Below are 24216 nucleotides of genomic sequence, written 5' to 3' on the forward strand. Positions count from 1 at the left end.
AATTGTACAACCCCTTCCACTGATTCTATTGCAAATCAGTTTGCTGCCGTTCTGATTGGAAATTATGTCTAGAAATTTACTGACATTGTAAATCAGGAGACCTCTGGCTTTCATCATAATGCTTCACAAAGACTTGTTTTCTTTTTCTTTGGGGGGCAACCCAGCCCCTTTCTCCAAGTTGATTCTCAACACTGTCAATGAAACTCCTTGTCTTGTAGGACTAATGTAGAAAAGGGTGTATAGAAAAGGGTGTTTTGACGAAAGGAAACTTGCAAGGAAAATGTCGTAACTGATAGTCCCTCTTGTTTCATTTCAATTCATTCAGTATAGAGCTGAAAGAGACCTTGGAAGCCTTCCAGAGTCTAGACTAACCCCCTGCTCAGGAAGGAGACCCTATACCATTTTGGACAAGTTGTCCAGTCTTTTCTTTAAAATCTCCAGTGATGAAGCATCCACAACTTATGAAGGCAAACTGTTCCATTGGCTAATCGTTCACAAATGTTAGGAAGTTTGTTCTTAATTCCAGGCTGCTTCTCTCCTTGATTAGTTTCCATCCATTGTTTCTTGTCTTGCCTTCTGGTGCTTTGGATAATAAGTTGACCCCCCTCTTCTTTGTGGCAGCCCCTCAAATACTGGAATACTGCTATCATGTCACCCCTAGTTCTTCTTTTCTCTAGACTAACCATACCCAAATCTTGCAACAATTCTTCATACGTTTTAGTCTCCAGGCATTTAATCATCTTAGTTCCTCTTCTCAGCACTTTTTTCCAAAGTCTCAACAATTAGTTAAAAGCAAAAGCCTGCTTTTTCTTGCATTTGCACACCCTATAGCCAATTCGTATGATGTGTACTCATGGGGATTTTTACAGATGTTAATGCTATGTTTGAGAACTATAAAACCTTTGAAATTACTCCCAAATTCAGACCCTGAATTGGGAGCAAAAGTAGTTATACTAGGAACATGAGATAGCAATTCTGTACTTCTTGTTTTGGTTGTTGGTACTTTTCCAGTTGCAGAGGGGGAGGGGAGACAATCTAATGGCTCATTCTTAAGTTTTTTTCTCTTTTTTGCCCAGTTAAAAGAAGCAAATGTATAAGACGCACAGACAACTATATATTACTGAAAATAACACAAAGAAATTAATCAAATGTGGAATAATACTTTTTTCTATCTATTATTGGACTGTTATGCCATCTTTAGTTTATACAACTCAAGGCAGCATATATATTACTCCTACTTATTTGCTTCCAATAGCAATCCTGTGAAGTGGGTTTGGCTGCAAAAGAATGATTGCTTTAAAGTCATTTCATGGTTTCATTCATGGTTTCCAAGTTTCTAACCACAATGCCAAATAATTTTTTTTGGCTCTTCTTCATTACTTAGCTCACTGCTTTTCAACATTGACCACTTGAAGATGTGTGGCCTTTAACTCTCAGAATTCCCCAGCATATTTTCCCCAACAATCTGGGTCCTCATTATACCCACCTCAGAAGGATGGAAGTCTGAGTCAACCTTGAGTCTGGTAGGATTTGAACTGCGAAATTGCAGGCAGCTGATAGTCAGCAGAACTGGTCTGCAGTACAGACTCTAACCATTGTGCCACTGAGGTTCTGGGAGTTGAAGTCCATACATCTTCAAGTGCCCATGGTTGAGAAACACTGCTTAGGTTATTTCAAGTCAGGTAAGTTAGCACCTAAGCCCAGGTTGCAATATCTATTATAACATTTAAAAATCTATAAAAAAATCAAAAAAGGTATAGGTCCATTATAGCCAATTAATAAATTTGTATCAAATAATATTCCCTATTCTTTTGCAGGGAGGAGACATACACCATTTTGGAGTTGAGGGGAATCAACTCATCTTGGCCAATGACAATTTAGTTATTTAAGTGGAAGGAAATATATTTTTCCATCTGTCATATTAACATTTTTTTAAGGTTTTGTTTTACCCAGGCTCCCTGTATGTTTTGGGAAAGCCATTAGTTTTACACTGTTTCAGGAAATGAAAATTCAGGCATACCTATTAGAAGCAAACCATTCCATCTGTACAGTCTATTGATCATGGTCAGGGGTGGGATTCAAATTTTTAACAATTGGTTCTATGGGTGTGGCTTAGGTGGTTGGTGTGGCTTGGTGGTCATGTGACTGGGTGGACATGGCTTGGTGGTCATGTTATTGGCTGGGTGTGGCCAACTCAATATCACTCACATCAAGCACACATCTCCTCGCCTGGCCTCTCATGACTGTGGGGATGCTGCAACAGTCGTAAAATGGTCATAAGTCACTCTTTTCAGTGCCATTGTAACTTTGAATGGTCACTCCACACAAGCAAAGTAGCAGCAAAGGAGGGGAAAAAAACTCCAGAGATGTTCCTGAGACAGGAAGTCTAGTCCTGTCAAGAATGTAATAAGGGTTAACGAAAAGGCAGTTTCTGTAAGCAACAGCAGAATGTTTCCTTCCTGCCTTCCTTACAGGATTAGGCCAGTAATTTCTTCTAACAAACAGTTCTCCGAACTGCTTAGAATGTTAACAACTGGTTCTAGCGAATAGGTGCGAACTGGTAGAATCCCACCCCTGATCATGGTACAATCAAGAATTTTGAAAAATAAATAAATCTTTTATCTTTGTTAATGCGAAGAATGATAAACACTTCCAAATATGCAGACATGCAAACTGCCACTTCCAAATGCCAGAATCATTATTTCCTCACTTTGTTAGAAACTACTGAAGCTGAGTGTCATAATCTTCAAGTCATTACCTTGGCTTTGATATAAACGCATTGGCTGCCAATCAGTTTTAATTTGGAGTGTTACCTTTGTAAAGCACGTGCATTTATCTGCCCCTTACTTGCTCACAAACTGCATGCACAATATAATTTGGAGAAGGAACCTGCCACTCCAACCCACCCACTCCCATCCATCTTTCAAATCATGTGAAATTCTATGCTGCTGTTTGCACCAGAAGGGACCTTTTGAGTTATTACAGTGTTAGCTAAGCTGTTTTAGGTTGCTTTTTATCTTTTCCATTTTTTTAAATCTTGCCTTTCCTTGGAATTAAAGGCATAGTTTGAATCTCTGGGCCCATTGCTTTAGCAGCAAATCTAACAGATACAGGATATGAACTTTTTTTCCCCCATTGAGGTCTTCATTTTATCCAAAATGATCTCTTGTGGGCCAGTGTGGTGGGTAGGGCTAAAGCAAAGGATATGTAGGATTAACAGAATAACATAGTTGGAAGGGATCTTAGAGCTCAAGCAGTAAACCTATACCATTTCAGAGAAATGATTGTCCAACTCTTCTTTAAAAACTCCAGTGTTGAAGCACCCACAGCTTTTAGAGGCAAGTCATTACACTGATTAATAGTTCTAATTTCAGGAAATTTCTCCTTAGTTCTAGGTTGGTTCCCTTTTTGATTGATTTCCATCCTTTATTTCTTATCTTGCTTTCACATGCATTGAGAAATCGGTTGACTCCCTTTTCTTTGTGGCAGCCTCTTAGATATTAGAACACTGCTATCATATCATGCTTAGTCTTTCTTTACATTAAACTAGACATACCCAATTTCCCCAACCATTCTTCATATTTTTTTTCTCCTCCACTCCTATAATCATCTTTGTTGCTCTTCCTGGCACTCTTTTCAGAGTCTCAACATCTTTTTTATGATATGGTCACTAAAACTGGATGCAGGATTCTAAGTGTGGTCTTGCTAAAGCTTTATAAAGTGGTACTTCACATTATCTTGATTCTATCCATCTGATACATGTTTTAACAACATTCTTCTTATTCAATTGAAATCTTTCTAACAACTGAAAATAAGCAAAATGTTCGGACATTTTGCTTATTTTCAGTTGTTAGAAAGATTTCAATTGAATAAGAAGAATGTTGGTTTTGCATATGAGAAACTGAGTTTGAATTGGTTTTGTATACTAATAATAAGTATTCTATTGCCAAGAAGTATAGACTTTTATTGCAAATAAATATGCAAGATGAACATGTTAATGATTGTATAACTAAGTAGATATATTATAATGCTAGAACAGTGAGAGAATGTGTAGAGTAAGAGACTGAAATTCACTTTGAGCTGCAATTTGGAAGAAAAAAAAATTATAAGATGAATTGTATTGTTGGTATTTAACACCTGATAAATTGTCAAAGATCTAGCATGGTATGTCAAACATGCATTGAAAATGTATTCATTCTAAAGGTACCTTTGGTTATCAAGTAAGAAAGCTAAGAGCTATTGAAATCAGATATATATTTCAATTCAAATGTAGTTTAAGACAAATGTGCAGTTGAAACCAGAGGTTTTTATTTTAGATTTGATGGATAATCAGACAAAGAAAAAACATGGGCTTTTGTTTTTAAATATGGTAACAGCAGCAAAACTCTTGTATGCATAGAGATGAGAAGATTTACATATTTCCACAGTGAAAGACTGGCTGGTGAAGTTAATTGAACTTTTCGATTAAAGAGAAAACTTTATTTAGCTTTTTGTTTCTATATGGAATCCATTTTCTGGAATATTTGTTTGAAACCAAAAGAAATGCTATTTTAATTTTGGGATTTGATATTTAAAATTGTTTGTGATGATAAAAATTCTGTATTTTACTGAATTTTCACAAATATATATATGCTGTGAAACGGCTGTGAAAGTCTTACTCACAGACAAACACAATACAGAAGCCTGATGATGGCAGATGAGATTCTGCCGAAACGTTGCTACAACTTTAAAAGCACAACTACAATGACGTGGGAAAATACCCGAACAAAGCTGAACCCCATACATGTAAGTACCCGTGAAAACTTAAGAAATTATATACATACATACATACATACATACATACATACATACATACGTGTGTGTGTGTGTGTGTGTGTGTGTGTGTGTATCTTGGTGTGTTCGGGTCTTTTCCTGTGTAAGACTGAAAGTATCTTGCCAACGTTTCGACAAGGTCCCACTCGCCATCTTCAGGTTGGTGCTTTCGGCTTTGTGCTTGTGCAAGCAAAGTGTGATCGGAGATGCCGTCTCCCTTTATATACTGGTGGGGAGGTTGGCTATGTTGTCATTTCTTGATTGGTTGATGGAGTTGATGTTTGCAAATTGACTGGCTTTTTTGTAAGAACATGTGTGGCTGAGGTATTGGCTGTGTGTCTATCAGCTTCCTGGGTCATGGGCTGTGTGATGACCTTCTGAGTTCTATTGTTTTGACATCCTGGGTCTTGGGCTGTAATCTCCTGGGTCATAGGCTATGTTGTGACATCCTGAGGTTTTGTGGTATAACCTCCTGAGTTCCGTGATGTGATATCCTGAGCAGGTGGCTGTGATGTGACGTTCCAGGTTTTGGTTTGGCTCTGAGTTTGAGGCCTGGGTATGTGTTCATGGCATGTGTCAGTTTGCTTGGTTTGGGGGTCAGGGTGTGTGGCAGCTGGTGATGCAGCCATGGTCTGGTTTCTGGACGGTGGTTGCCTTTTGTCTATGGGGTGGGTTTGGGTTTGAGTATGGTGAGGGAGATTGGTGGTGGCATCATGTGTTGTTTTGGGTCTGGTGTTGGTTTTCATGGCTGGCACTCATTTGTTGATAAGGGGTAGTTTCCAGATGTCTGGTAGGTGGGAGGTATCATCCCGTTTATTCATGTTATGGGGGTGTTTCTCTATTTCGATGGCTTCTCTGGTTATTCTCTTGTTGAAGTGTTCAGTATTGGAGATTAATTTGGTTCCCTCAACAAGAGAACAATCAGGAAAGCCATCGAAAGTTGGAAGTTATCCCTTTTTTAAAAAAAAAAATCCTTGTTTTGCATCTTCCCTCTCCTAATTTTTCTTCCTTTGAAATTCTTTTCCCCCCTTGTTTTAAATTTAATTTCTGTAGAAATTCAAGAAAGTATGCTGAAAATAAATTAGCAAGATAAGCATATTATTATTAGAACTGCAGACTGCCATTTTTTTTTTCATTATTTGAGAATCTATGCTGACACAATAGCTAATAGAAGATGAGATGACGGTTAGAGAAAGCTGTAATACTTTCTAATCTAGCCACTATTCTGTTAGTGAGCTTCTCATAGAATTAACATTTCCCTTTCTCAGGTCTCCTGGGGTTTCCTCCATATGCCCCAAATTTGTTTTATAGGCTAAATTCCAAAATACAATTTCTGAACCAGATTGGAGAAATCTGGGAGAGAGCAAAGAGAGAAAAAGGTGTTATTTTGTTAGTGGCATTTCTTGTCTTGATGGAAGAAACTTCTTGCATATAAACATAAACAGAAGATGTGCAGGTATATAGTTTTTTAAAAGTCTTATCAATGTCTTTGTATTGTATTCAAGTACTTCTAATGTTAGTTCTAGTTTCTGACATTAGGCTGGCCACAGGTCCTGAAATTAAAACAAGAGGTATTTAAATGTAATAGAAAAACATCGATATTTTTTTTCTTACACTTCTAAATACTTGTTTCTACATTTAGAAAAGGAACATATATGTGAGAATTTATATAAAACATATAATGCACTGAACTAAATGAAATACAAAGGTAAAAAGAAAGAAATATTTTAAACATAGGACAGTTAGCAAATAACAGATTGAGTTACAATTGTCTACATGTTTATCTGAGAATAAATCCCACTGAGCAGAGTTAGTTACTAATTTTAGAAGTGTAAAGATAAACTATCTTATTCACAAAAGCAAAGGGAAATAGATAAAATGTGAGCAGAACAGAAGCTGCACAAAACATAATAAAAAGAGTGTCACAGTAAAGCAAAATGTCAAGGTGGCAATGCACATTAAAAAGTTAGATCTTTGATATCACCATTGTTGCCACAATCTTGATTTTTTTTCCACCACCCATGGGCACCCCTGATAGTGGGAAAACATGGAACCATTTTAACATACTTGCTCTTCCTCTATTTCATATTTTTTAAAAAGTGGGTGTATTTTAGTAATCACAAGTCCATCATTTGTACATAATTCATTTTTAATTTCATTTTATCACATTACTTGTATTTTTATCTATATTAAAATTTTCTCTCAATTGTGCATTTGAGAACCATTAAAACCAAATCTTCTGTAGTCGATTGTGTTTTTGATTTCATCTTAAACTCCTTATTTCTCCACATTAAGAACTCTTTATATGTTAACCATTTGTCTTTTCTATAAAATGCTTCTTGAGCTGAGGCCAACAAAGGCATTTTCATGAATAGCCTGGGTTCATAGCTACTCCATATTCACAGTAAGGCCTTCCTAATACAAAGACTTTTAAAATCTACATTTGTTGTACTTCATCATATTATGCCACCCAAACTTGAGACCATGATATTCTAAATCTAAAAGTGCCTTATTTCTTAACAACAGCATCCCATCATCAGCAATCATCCCTCCATCCAACCAAACAACAGGGAATAAAACACAGTCTAAAATCAATAATTTCAGTCCTTCTCTTTTTTCTTTGCATCTTGCAGGATCTTATATTTAACCCATGTTTTTCACCTGACATTTAAATCTGGGTATATCTTTTTGCCATTGTTTAAATAGTTCTTAAAAATGGGTATAAGGACATTCTAAGTAACACATTCATTTTTACCACATAAATTCCTTCCAACAATGACAACTGTAGTTTTCCTCATCTTAATTTCTCAGTTTATAAACTTCTTTTTTAACTTTCACTCCAGCAATTATCTCATCTTGTCTTATGTCTTATTCAAAACTTCAAGAACAAGAATAAGTAGCAAAAGAGAAAGGAACATCCCCACCTCGTTCATTTCTGTCTTTCACAGGGCTTGATCAGTTTCCTATTCAGAAGTATTTGTGGCCAGCAGCATTATTCTTTTTCACAAGATAGGGCATTTCACTCTGAGGAATATGGTAAGATAAAGGGGAAAAGGAGAAACTAACTGTCCTTTCAATTCAAAATCCTACCATTCTCATCTAGAAATTATTTTCCTTTTTGCTTCTATAGAATCCTGTAAATATGCATTTGTGATTCACTTCAAACATTAAATCCAATACAAAGAATTTTTGCTTTTTTAAATCATTTGGTAACAGAGGCTGTAGTGTGGAAGATGCAAAGAGAGACAAGGTAGCTGCATATTAAACAGTTTTAAAAATGAAATTCTATGTAATACAGTACCACTAAAAGTACATATGACATTTCCTAGAGTGCTTTCCCTTACCACCTAAAATGGTAAACCTCGCATAAAAATGAAAGCCTATAACAATAAAAGCCAACATTCATTATTTCTCATTTAGTCAAGAAATAAGGGATGAAACACTAACAAATGTAATGGGCTAATTAAAATATGTCCTATTTCAAGATAATGACCTAGAGGGCAGGCAACCCACAGGGAGAGGTCAAAAGGCATAGAACTAATGAATCCCACAAAATTGCCAGAGAGAACAATTATTTGTTTATTGCGTCATTAAAGTAATGAGTTTTTCTATTAGGTGGTCCCTGCAGTTAATGGGAAATTATTGGCATTATCTACGACATCTCTCATTGGCTTCTGTGACTTATTCTGTTGTAGAACTCCCATTGTCTTTTCTTCAGAACTATGAACATTCTCAACTCAAGAAAGAAAAATCACTTTTTGGTAAGTCTCATTGATTATAGTTGCCTTGGTTGGTTTCTGAAATCAGAGATCAGGCAACAAATGTATACACCTATAATGAAAGAAATGAGTTACAAGTATCCACTGATCTTTTTAGACTGGCCATAAAACCAAGATGATTTTGAATGATCTTCTTGTAGACGTCAACTCTGAATTCAACTTTGAAGCATTGGAATGGATGTGGAAAATATTTTTATTTTTTTCCTTAGGATATTCCTATAACTTTCTTCTTCTTGGGGTTGGAGTTGATGACAAAGGACAATACCAAAGTCATTGTAAGATCATTTTAAAGTAATATCAATAGTCCACTATTCTGTCCTGATGAGAGACTCCCTTTTTAAAATTGTATTTGCATGTTTATAAATAACAAAATAATCTTATGGATATCTATTAGGAAGTAAGCCCTTCTGATTATGTATGTATAGGTCTGAACTCAAAGGCTACAATCATATAAAGGTAAAGTAAAAGTTTTCCCCATCCACTTGGGTCTGACTTTAGGGAGCAGTGCTTATAGACATTTTCTAACCAAGGCAGCCAGCATTGTCTGAGGATGCTTCTATGGTCATGTGGCTAGCAGGACCATAGGTCAAGGGACATGGAACACTGTTACCTTAAGTGTCACCTATTTATCTATTTGCGTTTGCATGCTTTCTAACTGCTGGGTTGGCAGGAGCTAGGGCAAGAGCTTATCCATCACATGGTGTTTGAGTCTTGAACTACCAACCTTCCAGTCAACAATCCCAGCATCTTAACCACTAGACCACTTCAATCTTATAACTGGGGTAATATAGCACAGTCATATAATTGGGGGGGGAAAGCTCTATTGAACTAAAGAATGCTTTCCTTTGAGTGTAGATATAAAAACTTGTGTATAGTTGTTTTTAAGTACTTTACAAATTTGTGTATGTATCCCCTGGGGATCGCTCCAGACGCTAGAGAAGGTAACAGAAAACCACAGCAGTCTTCTCCACCTCTGCACGTCCCTGTCCTGCCCGGAGAGGTTCGTGTCAGTATAGGAGAATCTCGAGTTACAGGGTGGGGGTAGGCAACCCTATAAGCGCACCAACGTGCCTACCGTCCCTGTCCTATTGTTTCTCTTATTCTTTTATTTTTCTTATATGTAACCATTTCATGTATTCACAACTATGTATACATTTATACTTATTATCTTGTAAACAATTGGCAAATCAAATAAATAAATAAATAAAATAAACCCCCTGGTAACGAAGAGAAGAGCTCCTGAGCCCAGTGTGGAAGAGCTAGCTGCCAGTTTATGGCGGCTCCAAAGTCCGGTCTGCCACTGAGGTGACTAAGCAAGATAGTGACAGCCTGCAAGATCGGAGCAGGAAAAGGTGTTGAAAGAGCTTAATACAATATTGAAGATTGAAGATTGAAGAATGACAGTGGGGTGAGAGATTTATCTTCCTGGTTGTGAGTAGCACTTTGTGGAAGCAGGAGAGAAAAGCGGCCAGAAAAGCAGCTTGAAAAGCGGAAGTGTGACAATCACGAGCAGAAAAGTGTGGATTACAGCTTTTGAAAGGGAAACCCCTGGGGAGAGAGGAAGAACATCAGAAACCAGGAGATTGGAGACTTGAATTTGTGAGTGATTTGGCATTTGGGATTAACTTTTTGACAATATTTGAGAGGAAGGAGGTGACAGAGGAGGAAAAATTGCGGCACTGAAAGTGACTTATTAATTCTCTGAATTGAGCTCAATAGGATTATTGGCTTTATTTAATACAGCTGGGAGGACAGATTGTTAAGCGACCAAGAAGAGATGACTATTGGATTTTGGAGGGAATAATAGGTGAAGGAGATTTGCACATTGAACTCAAAACCGGGAAGGGGAAAGAAGGAAGAGGAAGAAGGAAGAAGAGACCAACAGAAGGCTGGGAAGGATTGACTTCTTATTGCGATTAATCAGCACATTATACCATTCTCTCCCGGAGTGCTGGGAAGAAACTCAAAACTTAAACCTTTAGCTTGAAGACTGACTATAAAGTTTATTTTATATTTTTCTCTTATCACATTTCTTTATTTGTTGGAATTTCTATTTGGTAATACTTTAATATTACCATTTGGGCACTATTTTTACAATTTGAACCTCTAGCCCCTTGCTTATTGACTGCCTCAAATCAAGGTAAACTTTTCCCTCTTCTCTTCCCCCATTGTTTCAGTCTTTCTCCTTCCTATCTTAACCCCTTAAAAAGCCTGATAAATTTACCTACTCAAAAGGAGGAAAAAAAAGGTATATTGTCCTTATAGATTTCAGTGACAATTGATTTGATTGTCTTAAATAGTAACAACAAAGAGTGAAAAATAGTGTTGATTTAGATTATTTAGAATACTTAAGATTAATTCTTAAAGAAGTAACTGGGTTGGATTTGATGTATTATTGATGATTAATATTGATATTCAGTATATAAATTAATTATAAAGATTATTATATTATTAGATAACATTTTATAATATAGGTGTACAGACTGCCTATCTATATATTTGATTGAAGTATTAGAATAGAATTTTTATTTTAGGAGTTAAACACTGAATGGTGATCTGGGACAATATATCCAATATAGTGCAACAACAAAAACAAATATTAAGAGAGATGACCTCCACGACAACTATGGCTTTGAAATCGGGAAGGAAGACCACCCGACCTAACAACTACTTTAACTTCTGCTTCACCAACAATCCAAAAAATCATTGAAGAATCTCTAATAGGGAAAAACAGTCCAATGTCTCTAACGTTAATATACAAGCTACCCTACTATCCTTGCAAGAAGCAATATCCAAGATGCAAGAAATAATGATTAAGAATCACAAAGAAACCAGAGCGGATATTAGCGAATTAAAAGATGAGATGGGAAAGCTTAAAGTGGAAATGAAAGCAGATTTACTTAAGGTGGAGGATAAGATAGGGTCCTTGCAACAGGCTATGGAGAAAAACGAAGTTAAGATAAGAGAAATAGAGAGTAGGACAGAAGGGATGGAGACAAACTTTGAAAGGATAGAGGAGGAATTTAGAAATGTAACTAGAGAAACCGAAGACTCCTCGTCCACCTCGAAATGGATAAAGCAGCGGCATATTTAAGGTTTCAAAATGTGGTAGAAGCGAAAAATGAAGAACTAGAACAATTAATGGCAGAACTATTGGCTGAATGGTTAGGGAAAGAAAAAGATGATCTAATCAAAGAATTTGACGAGGTGTATAGGGTCAGCACAAGTTATGCTAGACGCCATAACTGCCCAAGAGAAATTCATATTCGTTTCACAAGGAGGTATGTGAGAGACCTAATTCTTAAAAGGTCCAGAGAAGAAACAATAACATATAGAGGTAAAGAGATTACGATCCTAAAACAAATCCCAAGGAAAGTGAGGGTCATAAGACAGGATTATAAATTCTTGGCCAATTATTTAAATAAAAAGAAATTCCTTTTAAATGGTTAATCCCGGAAGGGATGTTAATAACTTGGAAAGAGAGAAAATCAAAATAGATTCTATAGAACAGGCCCAAGACTTTCATGATCAGCTAATAGGCACGGATAACCAATACACCAAGGAGGAAACTAAAAGGAAACCACAGGATGATCGTAATCGCCATAGAAACCAAAAGAAGGACTTCCTCAAAATTTAGGGAACGACAAACCACAACCAGGGAGAGAAGAACCAATCTCACAACAGCAAGAAGAAAACCGAATCACCACTAGACAAAAACTAAACAGACCTAGATAAATGGAGATAGGAAAGAAACTCCTCTCCATTAATATAAATGGTTTAAATTCAACATCTAAAAGGAAAAGGATATTAACTAAATTAATTAGACAAAACACCGACATAATATGCCTACAAGAAACACACATTAGGAAAAAGGATGAAAGATATTTAATTTGCCCGAAACTTGGAAAACTTTTTACAGCACCAGCAGACAAACATAAAAAGAAAGGAATTGCAATATTTGTGAAAGATGATGTAAAAGCAGAACTAACCTGGTCGGATCCGGAAGGAAGAACTCTGGTTATACAAATTTGGATTAATTATATTACATTTTTATTGGTAGCAATCTCAGCCAAATGAAGAACAAGGAAATTTTTAAAGATCTTCATCAGAGAATAATAGGTTTCGAAAAAAGGAATATCTGCATGATAGGCAACTTCAACTCCATTGCTGATCATCAAAAAGACCATAGTAATGTGAATAAGAACAAGAAAGGGAAAGAGAATTTTCTATGCCCTGTAAGGACATGATGAAAGAATTAAACTTAATAGACTTATGGAGAAAACTAAACCCAGAAGAGAAACAGTTCACATATTATTCAAATCCACACAAAATCTGGACCAGAATAGATATGGCCTGGATGGATGGGGAATTGGCCAATGAAATAAAAGAAATTAAATCCTACCAAATGAATGGGCCGACCACAACCCAATACAACTAATTTGGAGAGATAGGAGAAAAACAAAGAAAAGATGGACACTAAATACTCAGTTAATAAACGAAGAAGAGTACATTAAGAAGCTGAAAGAGGAATTAAATTATTTTCTAAAAGAAAATAATAATGAAGCAACCACGAAACAAAATATTTGGGATACAATGAAGGCAATTATAAGAGGAACAACAATCTCCTATAATGCCATGAGAAATAAAAGAATACATGCCCAACAAAATAAATTCCAACAACAAATTAAAGAATTAGAAATACAACTTCAAAAATCCCCTAAAAACCAGAGAACACAAAATCAGTTAATAACAATTAAACATAAATTGAACTTACTTGAACAAGATAAAATAGAAATTAACTTGAAAAGGTCCAAACAAAATTATTTTGAGCATGCAAATAAACCAGGAAGATGGCTATCCCATAAACTTAAAAAGTGAAAGAAAAGAGATTGATACACCAACTAATGGATGAGAAAGATGTCTTACAACATGAGATAGAGAAAAAAAGATATCATTTACAACTATTTTCAAAGATTATATAAAAAGGAGGAAGTTAATGAAGATAAAATAAGAACTTATTTAGAGGAAACGAATGACAAGGTAATTGGAGAGGAATGGATAGAGTTATTGAATAAAGATATTACATGGTCTGAATTGAAGTCAGCAATGGAGAATCAAAGTAATAACAAATCTCCAGGACCAGATGGGATTCCGGCAGAACTATATAAAGCAATATTGGAACTAGTAGGACCACTGATGCTGGAAGTGTTTAATGAGGTACTTCTGGCAGCCAAGATGCCGGACTCGTGGAGGGGCGCTGATTTCGCTAATCCCGAAGGAGGATGCAGATCATAGATACATCAACAACTATAGACCGATTTCACTTTTAAATGCCGATTATAAATTGTTTACTTCTATCATAGCTAATAGAGTAAAACAAGCTTTAAATCCACATATACACGAAGATCAAAATGGATTTCTTCCGTCCTGACAAATAAAGAACAATTTAAGAACCGTTATCGATGTCCTAGAATATTATGAAGCCCACCGGAGAAACAATCCGCACTCATGTTTTTAGATGCTGAGAAAGCATTTGATAACTTAAATTGGCACTTTTTAATTCAAAAATTTACAATATGAGTCTTGGCACCAAATTTGAAAATATTATAACAACTATTTACAACACACAACAGGCTAATATACTAATCAATGGCGAACAAACAGATCCAATAAATATAGAAAAAGGTGTCAGACAGGGCTGCCCTCTCCCACCTCTTCTTTTCATTTTTGCCCTAGAATCACTCTTAACATGGGTTAGACAAAATTCTGAAATTAGAGGAGTGAGGGTCAAATCAGAAGAATATAAACTACAAGCGTTTGCTGACGATATGGTTTTCTTTTTGGAGGAACCCATGGAAAAAGGTTATAATCTAATAAAAGAATTAGAACAATTTGGCACAGTGGCAGGATTAAAAATTAATAGAAAAAGACGAAATTAATGACCAAAAATTTAACAGAAAACCAGAAGGAAGAATTAGAAACAATGATGGGGATACAGGTAACAAAAAGGGTCAAATATTTAGGAATATGGTTAACACCACAAGGTAAATCACTCAAAGAGAACAATTATGATAAACTACTTCAACATACAAATTTGTGTATGACTTTCACCTGCTGATTTTGTGGTCAGAAAAGGGACTAGGCAAAAATTAATAGGATAAAACCTGTGAAGGAAGCAATTAATATTCATCTTAATTAATAATGGAATATAGGCCTGTATTTTTGTTATGTGCTGTTTCTTAGAAGCATACATGTAATTAATGGGGAAATGCAAACTTTTCCATATCATATAAATTGCTCCCAAATTCCAATACTTGTTGCCTTCCTGACTTGACACCCTCCATATATGGGACTCAATTCTCAAACTCTTAGTAGTAGCCAAAATGGCTGCAGAATTTTGATAGCTGAAACATACATACATACATACATACATACATACATACATATGTACATACGTACATTCATACATACATGAAGAATGCTCAGGATAGGGGAAGCTAGGTGGAGCTCCCTATAAGTGTTTTATTGGACACTTCTAGATGAGCAGGAGGTTCACACTCTTATTACTTTAATAAATACAAATTATTTTTATTTATTATAAGCATAGTTCTTTGGAAGTGTCCATGTGATCAGGCTTCTGTAGCACAAATCAATTAGGCTAATTTTTTTTTTTTTTTATTTTTTTTTTTTTTTTTTTTTTTTTTAATTATTTTTTTTTTTTGTTTTTTTTTTGTTGGGAGAAGTTGGTTTATTTTTTAAAAAAAAAAAAAAAGAAAAAAAAAAGGACGGGGGGGGGGGGGGGGGTGGGGTGTTTTTGTGCGCCCCTATTTATTCAAACACAGATTAGAAAAACAGCTACAATTGTTGTACTGCTTGAAACCTCAAGAAATCTTTTTTCCCTTCATCAGGAAGTGTAACCTGTTGGGGGCTTCCAGCTGTCAGGTTCCTCAACTCAAAATGCATTGATGATGTCTCCTCAAATGGTGAAGAAACATTTGCAATCAAATTGCCAAGTTCAGTACTCAAACCAACAGCCTAACTACCAACCCCAACTACTAATGTTCAAACACATTTCAAACAGAATGGCTTATCTGTTCCTGAAGAAAGCACTGAACCTACCTGAACAGGAAGATTAGAGAGGCAATAGGAAAAAAATGAGAGGGCAGGGAGAAGAATACCCAATGGTGGCCTAAAATGAGAAGCCTTGAATACAGGCATGGATAGATTCATTATAAGCAAACTCCATGTTAGAGATATCTGATCAGTTGCCTTACGGGTAGTTAAAATAGCAATAGCTGTACCACCTACTCCAAAATAGCATTTGTTTTCCGCATCTTTCCCTGTGTTATGGATTTCCTGCCTTCCATTTTTCATTCCCAGTTGTTAACAACAGTTGCATTCTTACTTTGTGGCCTAAAAATCTTTTGCTATTAATAGAATCTTGGAATCAGGCTTCCATCAGTAGGGAGACAAGGACAATAGCTGAATCAGTTTATCAGCTTCTGGCAAATGGACTGGAGATAAAAGGACAGAATTGCCACGCTGTCAGTTTGAGCTCACATAGCTACTGTATCTACTGATTTGATCGTGAACATTTGGGAATTTGTATGAAGCAATGGATATCTTAAGATATTCTTATCAGTTTAAAGAGACCAGCCAAAGAGACATCTAATAATTAAACAAGACTCTTCCAACATCTCATGGGGAAACATAGAGCCTAGTACTTTTATGTATCTTCCAAGTTTACTTCTGAGGGAAAATAAAATATTTTTAACATTTCAACAATTTGGGGTTTATATAAACTGAACCGGGGGGCTTTCAATGCTGGTTCCCTATATAGGTTCCTAGAGGAATTGCATGTTGCCTACAGAATCCTGTGAAAGAAAGAAAGTTATTATGTGCAAACTTCATGCCATATCAAATGTTCTTTTTTTAAACTAAACCCAATCAGACTGACCCAACTCAAGAAGAAACCAAAAATCTAGATTCTGGAGAGATGGGGTTTTTTGGTCTCACTATAAGGCTTGAGGTAATGATTTATTTTGTAAAAACAAACAAAAGTGACATGTGAATACTTCCTATATTCTATTTTGTTGCTACCTCTATACTATTACTATGATAATTAATATTACAATATATTATTATTTATTATTATTAACTATATTGAGCCACCCAGATATGGTTATAAGATGGGAGGCTGTATAAATGTTTTAAATAAATAAATATATTATTTTCTATTGCTAGTATGTATCAACGTTTCACTTTTAAGTATGCTCTGACTTAAGTTCTCTCTGTCTCTGAGATTATTTTTTTCTAATAATGGCCAACATGTAGAGCTCTTGCACCTTTTTAATATTGTGTTTTGTTTTGCAGTGCGTCTATATCTCCTTTCCTCTCCTTTGTACCAGTCATTCCTTCTGAAATACACCTGCTGTTTGGCAGCTGTACTCAGCTTGCTGCTGGCTGCAAAGCTCCCAAACATACTTCCCCTTCTGACACCTACCTCAAGGTCACAACGTTATTTGCAATTCTGCCATGTTGATGCTGGAGGGAAAGCTCAAATGGAAGGGGAAGATTTTTTCTTGGGAGCTTGCTCTTCCACAGCCTTCTTATTCCAGTTGATTCATCAGACATTTCTATGTGTCAACATTATAAATGAGCCTCCAATCCAGAACAGAATGATCAATTCAAAAGGAATTTGAGATTCATAATAACAGAATTGGATTGGACCTTCTCCAGCAGGAGATCTTATACCAGCTTGGAAAACAAACCTCCACCCTCACCCTATACCATTTCAGACAAGTACTTGTCTAATCTCTTCTTAAAACCTCCAATGTGTCAGTAGGTGCTCCATTCAAAATTCAAGAAAGAAATACTTAGACTCCATAGATTAGAGAAAAGATATCTTTTACTGAAAATGAAGTGGTAGCAACCGTAGAATTCTGAATCTGAGAAATTAGGCGCGCAAGTCACATATACAAAGTAATAGAAAGGTTCCCACCCCCAATAGTTCAAATGATTCTTCCAATTAAAAGTTGTGAATATGATCATGTGGTGATGAGGCCTCTGTCCGTTGACCTTGGCATATTTTGATAAAGGTTTGCAGCTGTGCAGAGAAAGGAAAGCTAAGTGAGAAATAGAAACCTAAGCAAGAATTTATACCCCCCTCAATTTATACAATACTAGAATGTAACACCTCCAGCTCGCTTCCCAGACTTTACCCCCTCCTCCCCTGTTACTTATGGCAGCCAAAAGATGCAAAGCAATAGTAGAAGATCTTGAAGGCTGACACAATGTTTGAGCATCCACAACTTCTAGAGGCAAGTTGTTCCACTGATTAATTGTTGTAACTGTCAGGAAATTTCTCTTTAGGCCTAGGTTGCTTCTCTCCTTGATTGGTTTCTATCCATTGCTTCTTGTTCTGCTTCAGATAGATAATAGGTTGATCCCCTCTTCTTTGTGGCAACCCTTTAGGTATTGGAATACTGCTATCATGTCACCCATAGTCCTGGAGCACTGGGGAATTACTATAAGAGAATAAAAGAGCTGATATGGTTCCCATCTTCAAAAAAATAAAAAAAATAAACAAATCCAGGAAACTATATATCAATCAGCCTGACATCAATAACTGAGAAGATCTTGGGAAAGATAATCAAGCAACAGATCTGTGAACACTAGCAAGCAAATTATAACCAGAAGCCAACAAGAGTATGTCAAAAACAGATCATACCAAACAAATCTTATTTCATACAGTTCCTTAATAAAGCTACATCTACATGAAGAGATATAAGCAATGGAGACTCCCAAGGTTCTATTTTAGACCCAGGACTCATAAACGATTTAGATGAGTGAATAGAAGGGGAACTCATCATATTTGCAGGCAACACCAAACACCAAACTGGCAGGAATAACCAGCACCCAGAAGATAGGATTAAGATCCAGATAGATCTTGACAGTCTTGAAATCTGGGCCCTATCTAACAAATTCAATGGTGAGAAAAGTAATGTTTTACACTTAGGTAAAAAAAAAACCACACAAATGTACAGGTACTAATTAAGTGAAACGTGGCTCAAAATCAGTAACTGGGAGAGGGATCTTGGAGTACTAGTGGACTATAAATATAAATAAAATTAAATTAAATATGAGCCAGCAGTATGCTGCAGCCACTAAAAGAACAAATGCGATCCTAGGCTGCATTGACAGAGGGGCAAAATCAAGGTGATGTGAAGTCTTAGTACCTCTTAGTGCCTTGCTAAGAAGACCCTTGATATACTGCATCCAGTTTTGGTCGCCACAATATAAAAGAGATGTTGAGCCTCTGGAAAGAGTGTAGAGAAGAACAACGAAGATGATTAGGGGAGTAGAAGATAAAACATATGAAGAATGGTTGCAGGAATTTAATGAGCAGAAGGACTAGGGGGTGACATAATAGCAGTAGAGGTGGTATTCAGCAGGTTCTGACCAGTTCTGGAGAACCGGAAGCAGAAATTTTGAGTAGTTCAGAGAACCGGCAAATCCCACCTCTGACTGGAGATTTTACAGTATCCTTCCCCTGCCATGCCCACCAAGCCACACTCACAGAACCGGTAGTAAAAAAAAAAAATTGAATCCCATCACAGAATAGCAGTGTTCCAATATCTGATGGACTGCCATAAGGAAGTGGTCAACCTATTTTTCCAAAGCACCAGAAGGCAAGACAAAAAGCAAAGAAGGGAAACTTCAAGAATAATTTGATGGAAACAGCAAGAACAATTAACCAGTGGAATGGTTTGCCTTCTGAAGTTGTGAATGCTCCATCACTGGAGGCTTTTAAGAAGAGACTTGGTAGTCATTTGCCTGAAATGGTATGGGGTCTCCTGCGTGATCCAGGGGTTGGACTAGAAGACCTCCAAAGTCCCGTCCAACTTTGTTATTCTGATATTTATTCTGTTATTTATTGTTTTTCTCATTAAAGTAGACATACCAAATTCCTGCAATTGTTCTTCATGTATTTTAGCCTCCAGTCCCCCAGTCATCTTTGTTGCACTTTTCTGCACACTTTCTAGAGTCTCAATGTATTTTTTTGTTTTGTGGTGACCAAAACTGGATACAGTATTCCAAGCCTGGTCTTACCAAGGCATTATAAAATGTTACTAACACTTAATGTGATCTTGATTCCACAGACTCGCATTTAGAGACAAATGTAGAACAAAACCATTCTTACTTGCTTAAACTGAGTTATTCTGCGATTTTCCAGTTTGGGAGTGAAGAATAGACATGCATATATTTTGGCACTTGGAAAAGAGAAGAAAGAGGAGGAGTTTTTTGTTGTTTTTTTAGTTTACAGATGGAATATAGATATTTTTTTCCTTGGTACATGACTGATTCCCTTTCTTCATGGCTTCATGGTAACTAGATCAAAACAGTAGGAGTTTCTGAACTTTGGGCACCCTACAGGGCTGGAAAACTATCAACTTCATCAGCACATTCCTTTCTATTGATAGTGCTGGACTAAAAACAGCTTCACTTTTTGAGTATTTTTCAATGATACATAGGCAGTCTTTATTTGCCCTGAAATGTGCATTTGTTAGGCATTTATACTTATAAAAAGATGAAAAAAAGATTACATTTACAAAAAGTGTAAGGAACTTAAAGAACAAAACCTGGTTTTCTGCTAGTCCAGCAGCTTCTAGACAATAAGATTATTTCTTGAATTTCTTAATATTAGTTGTGCACAAGAATATCCATAACTGAGAACATATATATTGCAGAAATTGGTTTGAAGTCAACAGTTAGGACTATTCAAATAGCTTCATGGGTCTACCCATTTTTCTTCTTTGAATGACCAGCTCTGAGCATGGTAAATGATTATAAGAAATTGCAGAATGTTCTCCTCATTCCTTCATTAGACCATGTTTAATTTAAGATTCTGTTCCTTGCTCAGAACAAGCTTTTTAAACAATCTATTACTCAATGGATTTTGATCCAATTTATAGGAATTGCCTTAAGCTGCTGTGGTAAATGTGTCTCAAGCTCTCTCTCTCTCTCTCTCTCTCACACACACACACACACACACACACACACCATGCGCTAGATTCAACTGGGTCCAGAGAGGAACTGGTGTCCTCTAAGGTGAACTGGTCAACATACTGAATCTGCAATTCCAACCAATCTAATTCAAACAGCTCTGGAAAGATAGGCAATACATCTCTCCAATATTTGTACTGTATATGAAAGATGGCAAGGTATGGAAAATGAGAAATGTTCAGAAAGGAATTGAGTAATTACAAGTCTGTCTTTCCACCACAGGGATTCTGTTTTCTCAGGGGTATGCAATCACACTTTTTGGCACTTTTTCAACCTGGCCAAAAGTCATTCAGGAGAAGGTAATAATGTGGTAACACTGTACAAGAGAGAGGGCCACGTTGGCATTTCACAATGGTTCATTTGCATGGATTGGTTTGCCTTTTAGGTGCCTTAAGCCTATCCTATAGTTTACACAGGTTTGTTTGTTTTTTTTGTTTTGTTTTTGCTGAAAATAATGTTGTGGGTTTTGCTGAATTTATCAGAAAATCATATCTCTGTTTATAAGGGAACTGCTTCCAATTTTTGGTGGCAAGATTTCAGGGCATTCTGTGGACCACAAAATAGAGTTTCCAAAGACCAAATGCAGCCTTTGGATTGCTAATCCTGGTTTTATCATATTGTTCCTGCCACAGCACATTTAAAGAAATTTTTTCATACTTTGGTAGAAGTATGATGTTCACTCTTGAACATTTTACTCAACCTTCTCAACCTTGGCAACCTTTAGATAGGTGGACTTGAAAATTCCCTGACTGGGGAATTCTGGGACCTGAAGTCCACATGTCATACAGTTGTCAAGGCTGAGAAACACTGCTCTAATCTGTCCTATGCTTTCTGATAGGATTGTCTTATTTGACAAGAAATCCTTAGAGCTCTTGGGGAGTTATTATGGAGATTCTCAGTCATCCACATCATGGTTGTCCCAAAGGTGCTTTTTCAAGAGGCAACTTAACCTTCTTGTTTTTCTTTGAAGATGTTTTTTCTTATCATCCAAGAAGCTTCTTCAGCTCCGAATGGAATCCTTCCATTCTTCACCATCCAGTCAGAGCTGAAGAAGCTTCTTGGATGAGAAGCAAACCTGCTTCAAGGAAAAACAAGAAAGCCCAGTTGCCTCTTTAAAAAGTACCTTTGGGACATCTCCCCAAGAGAAAGGAGTTGTTAATGTTTCATGTACTGAATTTTTTTCCAAATAGCTTATCTTTTCAAGAAACTTTCATTTTTCCATTTTTATTTATTTGCTTATTTTGTAGGGTGGAAGGGTGTTTTTCCTTTATTTGGTGCACCACCATAAATGCACACAATTTTTTTTTTGGAGTTAAGATACTATAAAATAATAGTTGGTCCAGTGTATGTTGTGTTGTTTTAAAAAATATTGAAGGGCAAACTGACTTGGTTATTTCTGATTATTTCTTGGTTATTTCTATGCTAATGACAGGCTTACTCTTGTGGCTGTATGGTTACTAAGAAAGTTAAGTTTGCGTATTTCAGTTTTTGATGTAAATTATGGGGAAATGTATTGTCTATCTGTTCACATGGGAGGGGAAATGTTGTTCTGCTTTGGTTCCTTCTGTAGGGAATTGTGCTTCCTTCAAATAATTTTTCATCTTCTACTATGTGTGATGACATGGTGGAGCAGGAGAGGTAGTACTTTTGTTCATATAGCCCAAATTCATTTTTAATCTGACAATTTATTATAAATTTAGTGCCAACCATAGTTCTATCCTTAGTAAGCACAAATTTGTAATAAATCATCTTTTGCTTCTATATATCTTCAAATGTGGAATTTTAGTTCATGATATAACTGTAGCACTGAACAGAGGAAAACTAGGTGTGTAGATGTAGATTCCATGGTTGATTTCCAGACCTGTTCCAGACCTATAGGGCATTTACATTTACACAGTATAATATTTCAAAGTTTAATGTGAAACATTCCCTCAAATCTGCTTTGTGAAGCAATATACACAGAGAGAGAGAGCAAAGCAAAGCAAAGCAAAGCAAAGCAAAGCAAAGCAAAGCAAAGCAAAGCAAAGCAAAATAGCTGTGTCCAAGGCCTCGTCCAGCAGTTCCAAAATTTTCCAGCTAATGGAATTGTTGCTATGATGTCTTGAAGCAATACAAAATTCTTTAATGGTCTTTTTAAAAAAGATAAATAATCCCATGCCTTGATTAGATGAACTGCATCATTTTCATGGCACAGAACACTTCACTGAGGTAAAAGTGGCCATCTTGTACAATTATTTGACATGGTACTATTTGCATTAACACTTAAGGTGAGGAATTAGTTATCATAAAATAATTATTCTCCTGAGGGGATTACATTATAAGTAGAATTTTAAATATTTAATTTTGTAGATATGGGTCAATGGGTCGAGGAACACTTAATTGGCCTGCCAATGTCAATAGTTGGGGAGAAAAAATGAAATATTTGAAGTAAAACTCAGCCTGGGAATAGAGGATATGGAATTTGATAAAGAAAAAAAAGGGTATGCAGTGTGTGATATTGTTAATTGGTTTGGTTTACTGATTAACTGGATAATATTTTACCATCACTCTTGAATATGCCTTTTCTTTGGATCTTACTATGGATATTTACTTGTATTTATTTATGTTGTTCAATGGACATTTACATTTTTGTTTTAAGCCCTCTGTATTGTACTGACATATGACATATGAATTAAATTAATCAAATAACACAGTCTGTCTTTTTCACTTGTATTATGCAAGAGAATATTCCAATAACCTTTACTATGCTGATGATACTATCTTAATAGCTGAAAGTGCAAAGGACTGCAAGCATTAAAAGTCAAGGAACAAAGTGAAAAAAAAAAGATTAAAAATAAATATAAAGAACACAGAACCAACTGCAATAGGTAGAATAAACCAGTCATAGAATTGACAATGAAATATACAGTAGAAATGATGGATAACTTCTGTCTTTTAGGATTAGCCAACAACAGCAAAGGAATAAGTTGACAAGAAATATCCTATAGAGTATAGACTATGAAGGCCTTGGGAAAAATAGTAAGATGCTGTGATGTGTTTAGACCTACATAGACCAGAATTAGGAAAAGCCATGATATTCCCTGTGACACTCTATGGAAGGAAAAAAAAGGACTTTGAAGAAGCAGCATAGGAAGACTATTGATGATTTTGAACTTTGGTGTTGAAGAAGACTCCTGAGAATACCACAGCCAGCCAAGAAAAAAAATAGATAATTGAACAAATCAACCCAGAGTTCTGATTAAAGGAACAAGTGACTAAGTTCAAATTGTTCAAATTTTACAGGACCAAGCCCTCTAGAAAAGGTTATAATGCTGGGAAAGGTGAAAGGAAATAGAAGAACAGAATAATCACTAGCAAGGTGGATGGAGTCAGTTACAGTAGTAACAAGTGCACCATTGGAAGATTTGAAAAACCAGGTTAGGGATAGGCTGTCATGCAGGACATCCATCTATGTGGTCACTAGAAATCGAAGATTACCTGATGATACATAATCAAAGCAAAGTAATCTAGACATGTCATGATGAAAAGGGAAATATAATAGTGACTATTATGTACTTAC

The sequence above is a fragment of the Notechis scutatus genome, chromosome 1, assembly GCF_049901735.1.
Source record: "Notechis scutatus isolate UNSWTSFEM ecotype Mainland chromosome 1, rNotScu1.2, whole genome shotgun sequence".
Lineage (NCBI taxonomy): Eukaryota > Metazoa > Chordata > Lepidosauria > Squamata > Elapidae > Notechis > Notechis scutatus.